This window comes from Pelodiscus sinensis, chromosome 3 (assembly GCF_052426305.1).
Source record: "Pelodiscus sinensis isolate ZL-2025 chromosome 3, ASM5242630v1, whole genome shotgun sequence".
NCBI classification, from domain to species: domain Eukaryota; kingdom Metazoa; phylum Chordata; order Testudines; family Trionychidae; genus Pelodiscus; species Pelodiscus sinensis.
Window position 1 is genome coordinate 175634640 of NC_143054.1, and position 8985 is coordinate 175643624.

At 42.8% G+C, this 8985-nt stretch overlaps 1 long non-coding RNA gene across 1 annotated transcript; it reads right to left on the reverse strand.

Moving 5' to 3' along the window:
* Positions 1-450: 450 nt before the first annotated feature.
* Positions 451-8228, reverse strand: LOC149525189 (uncharacterized). The gene is made up of 5 exons (XR_016349058.1): positions 8135-8228; positions 4909-4945; positions 1835-1947; positions 992-1091; positions 451-712 (listed from the first exon to the last, which is right to left on the reverse strand). It is a non-coding gene; the product is annotated as an uncharacterized LOC149525189 (long non-coding RNA).
* Positions 8229-8985: the final 757 nt, after the last annotated feature.

An 8985-nucleotide genomic window follows, 5' to 3' on the forward strand; every position in this document is an offset into this window, starting at 1 on the left:
TCTTCGAAAGAGAGCATCCAGACTCGCTGGGTGCTGTCTTTCGAAAAAGCGGATTTCTCTTTCGAAAGATCCGCCTGCAGTCTAGACGCGATCTTTCGAAAGAGGCTCTTTCGAAAGATGCTTTCGAAAAAGCCTCTTTCGAAAGAAGCCTGCAGTCTAGACATAGCCTTAGACTATAAAAAATAAGAGTTGAGGAGAGCACAAGGAAATAAAATGACAATAGCAGCTAGCACAATAAGCAGTTACCATAATATGCCAGGTGTCTCACCAGTGTTGATTGGGACTTGTGTATGTTGCTTTGTAGGTATAATGATAGAGAAGAATACTAAGGACGGGGAAATAGGGACTGCATTAAATTAGCTTTAGAAAATATAGTATCTTTGCAAAAGAGGGAAAAATATCACAAGCAAAATTATGTAACAAATATAGTCCAATTTACTTAACATTTGCACTCACTGGAAAACCTGATTTGACATTTTATTTTCTTTTTTCTTTTCTTTTGGATGTTGTTTGTTCAATGTTTCTTCTGTTTTCATCTTTCTGTGATGGTGATTTGAGTTTCATTTTGTAATATTTTCTAAAGGTAACATTATCACTTGCCCTAGGGGGCAGCTAAAAGAGCATAAGATATATTCATACTACCATGAGTGAACTCCCCACTTTGCCAGTGCATGTGGAGAACACATTCTGTGAAGGCATTTCTTTGCTTCATCTGTGGCAACAAAAGAGTGAAATGAGGTAATATTAGAGATTATGAATTGGTGGGAGTTGATCTCATACAGTAGTGTACAGATGAGTTCATCTGGCAGGGGGAAGAAATAGCTTCATAATATGAACAAGCAGCAGATTACTTTTACACTAGAGCAAGAAGTGAACCAGAGAAAGCATCAACTCTCAGAGTTTTATTTTAATTTCTTAGCTATTCATGAGGTGGCACAGCTATCCACTGTCTCTCAATTATGTTATGGTAAAACAAAGAGGGGCAACTAACCTAAACTCCATGTCCCCAAAATGAGAAGTTACTCCAGAATGACCACGGTAATTTCTAGTTGCACCATGTAGAAGAAGTCAATGAATCTGCAATACTGCTTCTAATGAAACATGTAAATAACAGGTAGAAAGCTAACTACTTATATTTTTTGCAGACATTTAATATGTTGTGAAGTATAAAGTTCACTAACATAAGATTTAAAATAACATTTGCAAAATCACTTAAGTGACAAAGGGTATGTCTACACTACCCCACTAGTTTGAGGCGTACAGATAGTTCCACGAGGCGTACAGATAGTTCGGAATGGCTACGTAGTTCGAACTATCTAGCCCGTGCCGCGTGTAGCCGCGCGGCACGGGGTTCGCACTAGCCGGCTTTTAAAAATGGCGGCGCTGGCTTTATGCTAATGAAGCCCGGGAAATTCAAATCCCGGGCTTCATTAGCAAGTTCGGTATGCATACATTACCCCGCTAGTTCAAACTAGCGGGGTAGTGTAGACATACCCTTAGACTCTTAAGTATCATTTTCAAGTTACTAGGCACAAAGGAGCCTAAATTCTACTATCTTTCAATTGTGCCTAGGGTTTGAAATCACATGGATTATTTTGAAAAGACTATCTGCACAGTCTCACATTTAAGTGGACTTCGTGTGCATGACATTTAATATTAAAATATGGTATGATATTTAATGTGCCTTTGACATATTTCCACAGCTGGTTTTTCTCTTATATACCATTAGAAATTAACCTTTTTTAGATTACCCCATAATTCTAAAATATTTCAGTATATCTTTTAGAAAAAAACCACTCTAATATTGCATACTGTTCCTAGAACAGAATCTTACTCAGTATTCTAAGATCTGGCTCAATCAGATATCTTTTTGCTCTCACTGCATGTTTTGAAGGGAAAGTTCCTCACAGCATCATTTTTCATCCTTCGTTTGCATATTGAAGGTCACTGTTGGAACAAGACACATCAAGTAAGGAGTTGTTTTGTTGGCAATAACAGTAGCAGAAATTGCTGGCAGAATACAAAAAGCAATATAGAAGTTGGAGTAGGGCAGAATTTTAAATAAACTGACTCTTTTAAAGTACATGGTCATTGTTCTTGAAAGCAAAGTAAATAAATGACAAAGCATTTCTAGCAGGTGGGTTTTTGGGGGAGTTGTTCTTAAGATTCTGGTGTGCTAAACAGGATACTTCCCTGAGTGGATCATCTGCCCCTATGGACAAGAATAATAACAACAAAAAATCATCAGCTTAAATTTTTCCAAAGTTGCAGAGCTCAAAAAGCCTGCTGCTTTTATAAACTTCATTCATGTTCCATAAAATTAGTAAATAGATTAATAGTTAACAATGAAAAGGAGCCTTTTCACTTTCCATCACCACAAGTAGCATCCGTGGAGTTAGTACAGGGAATATGAGAACAAAAGGAAGAAGAAATGCAGGGGAGGAGGAGAATAACAGAATATGTACCCAGAAAGAGCAGCTTGTGTATGAAGTCATTGCATAAAAAGAGGGAAGAACAATTTATAGCTAGTGAATTCTAATGTAAGGAAGCCTTTACATTTATAGGGAGGGGATGCAGAGCAACAAAACTTAGGGAAAAGAAATGGGAGGGAGGGTAAAAATGACAAAACACAATGAAATGGTGAAGTGTAAAATATTAATGGCAACCTAATGTTAGTCCAGACGAGGGGTGGGGGGAGTATTAAAGTGTAGGTTTAGTGAAAAGGCGTTTCACATACGGGCTATAATTTCAAAGTCCAGCCACTACAGTTAATCATGCACAAGGGCATGCTCAGAGAAAGTTGCTAATTTTTGGAGGAGAAAAGGGTACATATAATACTTGTAAAAAAATAGTAAGCACACACTATATTGTGGTATTATACTTAACTGCAAAAACTGGGCATGTTTGAGGTTTAATTTTTCTTATATACTATCACTAGCATTAGAAATGAACCTTTTTTTTTTTAGATTACCCTCTGATGCTAAAATATTTCAGTATATCTTTTGGGAAAAAATCCAATACAATATTGCATACAGTTTCTAGAACTGCATACATAAACTTGGGCCTAGCATCATCCAGAAGTCTATCTACATCAGTGTCAGAGGAAGTCTGGAAATGGTGCATGTGCTAAATGTGGGAAAGAGCACTTCCAGATATAGCTGGGAGGAGAAGGATGACATGTTTTAGCTAAAGAGTTCCAGCATTTTGGCCATACTGATCCTCTCACAACTGCTGAATACTTGAACCAGAGGAATCTGCAAACCAGATAAATAAGAATAAAAACAAAATAATGGTTCTTCGCACATAAATACAGGTTTTGAAAAGTAGGACTCCAGTTGGTGAATCTCACAAATGCTTTAACTATACAGGGAGCAGCTAATGAAGAATGGCATTGGAATACCATTTACATATTATATGTGAGCACTAGAATCAATAACAAATGCAATGTGATCAGTGTGAGAATAGGTGCACATGTACAGATTCACTAGTGTCCATCAAAATAAATGCTTATAACAATGAACAATAAAATGGGTAGGGATTCGGTGAAAAATTATTTCTGCAGAAGAGATGTGTAACAGTGAAATCGCAATCCAGCTGTTTGAAAGGTACCAATTGTGAAGTCATCTCTGAATTTCCTCTCTACTTTATTTCTTTAGGTATTTCCTTCATTCTGTAGGGAAGCTTCTTTTTTGATGTCGGTGAGATGTGATTCCTTATTGCTAAAGTAATCCTGTAAATTACTGTGTGGGGAAACATGAACAATCAGAGACACACAAACTCTCAGGTGATGAACATAGGAATACCAAACACAACAAATCATGTTCTGTAGCAGAGATGTCAATACAGATTTATGCATTATCTGAGGAATGGAGAAATAGGTGGATCTAACTAGTACTGACATGGAGAGTCAGTTGGTCTATTGACAGTAGTGGCTAGATCCCAAAGCAACTAAACATGAACAGCTAGGGTGGGAGTAGGGCTGCCATCCTGACTTACAGCAGTGATCTCCAAGACTAGAAGCATATGTATCTCAGCTAAGATTAGTAGCCTTTCTGTTGTCAGCTACAGAGGACTCTTATACTTTATTGAGTGGACATGGAGGTGGGGGACACAACTTACAATGATCAGTGAGTTATGTGCTTAGGGAGAACCAACTAAGGAAAGGGTGCAAAGATGGTTACTCGCTGGCAGTATTGGATAAGGCTGCTATTGAGTGATAAGAAACTCCAATCAGTGGTGAAGGAAAGATCCAGATGACTGATCTTATAACTTGCCACTTTTACTCTATTGCAGATAGTGTGGGGGAGAGAGATACTGTGTGTGCACAGAGATATCTGGGGAATATAAATCCTGATTAACCCAGCAATTTTATCTCCACTTGTTGGCACCGTGCCTGTGAAATAGCCATAGGCAAATGGTGGGAAATAAAGAAGAGAAACTATGAAAAAAGGAAGACTGAGTGCAGGATTTGAGGAAAGAAAGAAGGATCAGTAAAGTAATATTGACTGTCAGGATAACATATATTTCTTCTTCGAGTAGTGTCCCTGTGGGTGCTCCACTGTAGGTGAAGGGTTGCCCTGAGCCGCAGATCGGAGCTTTGTATAGCAGTTTCCCCTGTTGAGCCACGCATTCCCAGGAGGCATCTCGAGCCCTTCCCGCCTCCTGAGGAACGTGACTCAACCCCCTCCCTTTCAGTTCCTCTTTAGCCGCCCTCGTCAGCGGACGGAGCAGTTAGGAGCTCCCTGTCAGATTATCTGACTGCTTTCCTCTTACTAATTTAGGCATAGTTTAGCTTCCCCTGTTATCCTAGTTACTCTTTCCCTGTTTCTTTATAAAAAAAAAAAAAAAACTAGAAATAGGAAAAATAGATTAGTTAAATCCCCCCCCTCAGGGGGGGCTTGAACTTACCTCAGACCGAGACTCTGGTGAACCGGCTTTCTCCCGCCTGTCAAACAAGAAACACATAAAGACTTAAAAAAAAAAAAGAAGAAGGAGAAGAAGTAAACCACATAAACTATAGCAATATAGTAATTTCAAGAGCGAGAGAGCCTGCAATGTCCGGCTCCTCAGGGTTTAAAAAGTGCGCTCAATGCCGGGACCCAATGCCGGCTTCAGACGGCCACTCGGACTGCATACGGTGTTTGGGGGAGACTCACTCTCCCCACAACTGTACCCACTGCAATTCCCTGACGGCGAGAGCCAGAAAAGATCGTGAGCTCCGCCTCAGGATGATTTTATTTGAAAAAGCTCTACAGCCTGCGGGAGAACAATCTGCACCACAGCAAGAGCCTCCGCCGCCTTCCAAAAATACCCCGAGACCCAGGGCATCCCGCTCTCTCCCAGCCTCTTCCTCTCCCAAACATAAAGGAAAGGCACACCAGCATGGGAAGTCCCCTGCCACTAAGGCTTCGGGGCGATCCTCCCACTCCGCGCCGGTATCGGGGCGCTCAACAGCTGAGCGGCCCCAGGAGTGCTCCAAGCAGCCGGCACGGCATGAAAAGCCGCCGCTGCTTCAAACCGCGGTGCCGCTTGCAAGCGCGGCACCGATTTCAGTCCCGGCACCGCTTCAAGCCTCTGCGGCGCCCCGGGACCGTCCTCAGCAGCCGGCACAGCATGAAAAGCTGGCGCCAATTCAAACCGCGGTGCCGCTTCAGAGCCCGGCACCGCTTCCAGCCCCAGCGCTGCTCCAAGCCTCCGCAGCGCCGAAACCTACATCGCGGCTTAAAGCTGCAGTGCCTCTTAAAGCCACGGCACCGCAGCAAAACGATGGGCAGCCTACGAAGCCTCTGGCAACAGCAAATGCTCCACTGGTCCTCCCACAGTCAGACAAGCAGCCAGATAAGACTCCTAGGGATCAGCCCCAACAAGAGACTGATCCATACAGTGGACATCATTATCTGTGCCTGCCCTCTGCTTCTTACTCTCCTGAGGGGTCTCCGTCAAGGCGATCCCCTCCCAGATCGATGTCACCATCGTCTCTCCACGACGCTCCCCTTCCTGATGATGACCACCACACGGTCTATTCCTCACGACATCCATCACCTGGGAAGGCTCGCTCTCACCATTATAGGCCTCCGCCACAACATGGCCCATGGCACCCATACTGGCCTTACCCACCTCCACCTTATCCACCACAATGGGGACCGTGGGAACACTGGGAGCCATATGGACATCGCTCCCCACCTCGTTCCATTGCATCCCGGAGAAGTTTGCCTCGGCCACAACCCCTAACTCCTGCAAGTTTTTTGGAGGATGAGGTGGAATGAATCTCAAACAACGACTCAGATACTCAGTCAGTAAACATCACACAATCTGATGCCCTTGATGCACAACCAGAGGATGCCGTAGTACCATCAGACACTGGAACGATTGACGATCTGAAACAGTTCCAAGAACTATTCAAGAGAGTATCGACAAGCCAGAATGTCTCCCTGCAAGAGGTGCAGAAGAAACAATATCAATTGTTAAAGAATCTACATCCGACACTACAGGGCAAGATTGCCCTACCTATAGACGAGGCAATAATGGAGACTTCAGAAGATCTCTGGAAGACCCCTGCATCTATCCAACCAACTAACAGGAAAATTGACAGGAAGTACTTTGTCCCCTCAAAAGACAACGACTTTCTCTTCACTCACCCACAACCTAATTCACTGGTCGTGGACTCAGTACAACAACGAGCGAAGTTTCCACAGTATAGGACGGGCAATACAGACAAGGACCACAAAAAGTTGGACTCCTTTGGTAAGAAAGTATACTCCTCTTCAACCCAGAATATCAAATTACTCTGCTCTTTTAGCAAATCACAACTTTGACAACTACTCAAAACTGGGAGAACTAATGGCGCATTTCCCCGACTCCAAAAGACCCATCTTAAAATCAATAGTTCATGAGGGCCATATGATCGCCCGCGCCGCTCTCCAAATGGCAATGGATGTAGCTGACACTGCAGCCCAAGTTACAGCTACAGCGGTGGTGATGCGTAGAGCCTCTTGGCTCCAGTCATCTGGAGTTCCACGCGAACTCCAGCCCAAAGTGGAGGACTTGCCATTTGACAAACAAAAGCTATTTGCAGCTAGTACGGACGAAATGCTCCATAACAGCAAAAATTCTAAGTCCACACTTCGCACGCTAGGCATGGGCACGCCACCATATAAACGCAGATGATACACTCCATATAATTCATATAATCGATACCGATATGGACAATACAATTGACCACAGAGGCCTTATGAGGACAACAGACCAAGACAGCGAGGTCCCAGAAGGCAACCCAACCAAGCCCGCCCGCCAGCCAACCAACCATCTAAGCAGCAAATTTGAACATTTGGTCGAGGGTCTGCAAGACCTCCCACTCGATCTCGCACCTCAACATGGCCATCTATTCAACCACCGTTTGCTTGCCTTCCTCCCACAGTGGGAATCCATAACATCGGACCGCTGGGTCCTAGAGATAATTCGAGTGGGCTATACCATCCCTTTTATTTCTATCCCCCCTACCCTTCCCCCTACCCTGTCCCTTTTCAGGGACCACTCTCACGAGGACCTTCTAAAACAAGAAGTCAATTGGCTCCTTGCCATTGGGGCTATAGAAAGGGTACCTAGAGAGTTCCACGAGAGGGGGTTTTACTCGAATTATTTCCTGACCGAAAAAAGAACAGGGGGCTGGAGACCTATATTGGATCTCCACAAACTGAACAAATTTCTCAAGAGACAGCGTTTCAAGATGGTCACTCTTTCCGCAATCATTCCTGCGCTAGATCGAGGAGACTGGTTCGCAGCCCTCGACCTCCAAGATGCCTATTTCCATGTAACCATCCACCCCGCCCACAGACGCTACCTACGCTTCACGTAAGGCCCCACCCCCTTTATGGGACCTAAATCTTGTTTTGAATTGCCTCACCAGACCTCCCTTTGAGCCACTGGCAACAGTACCACTTCCCTTCCTTTTTATGAAAGTCTGCTTCCTATTAGCCATTACCTCCGTCAGGAGGGTGAGCGAACTCGGAGCACTAATGTCAGAACCTCCTTACACAGTTTTCACTAAGGATAGGGTAATACTGAGACCCCACCCCACGTTTTTGCCAAAGATATGTACAGAATTCCATCTCAACAAACCGATCGTACTACCTACCTTTTTCCCAAAACCGCATTCTTCGCAGACAGACGCCAGCCTGCACACTCTGGACATCCGGAGGGCTCTGGCCTTCTTCCTAGAAAGAACAAAACCATTTCGTAAATCCGAAAGACTTTTTATTTTCATTGCTGAACGATCCAAGGGGACACCAATATCATCACAACGAATCTCGAAGAACACTCGTTACTGCATGAGGTGAGTAACTCCCTTATATATATATAGTTTGGAATATCGTATCTCTTGTGCCTTTAAATTGCAATATAAATAGGCTTTCTTGTAAGAACCTATAAACAATGCAATAGGGTGTTTCTTGCTTCTAGTCAGAACAGAGACACTGTGACTGACTGGTACAGGTGGTCAGAAAATGCAGTTCTATGCAAATGAAATGCTTTATGATGTCACCATTGTTGTAAGTACATAGATTTCAGCAAAGTTTTGTTTCAGAGTAAAAACAGGGTTGGTGGGAAAATTTTGCAAATGTCAAAGCATTCTATTTTGACTCTTTTGTAATGACCTTTTCCATTTTTATTTTGAAACAACTTTTCATTTTAATCTTTACAAAATTGTCTATTGTAACATGTAATAGAACCAAAATTAACATTTTGATTTGTGAAATATTTAATCTAATCTATCAGAAAAAAAATGTTTTCTGTCATGGAGAATTTCAAAATTTTCAGGTTTTGTTTATGTTTTGAATCAAACCAGATTTAAATGTTGAAATCCTTTTTGTGAAGCAGAATCTTCATTTCCATGCAGCTCTCCTTAATAACTTTCCTTGTATTTTGCAATTTCTTTCTAGCCTCATCTGGAACTTGAATATGTAAAGATTCACAACAACAAAACACAAT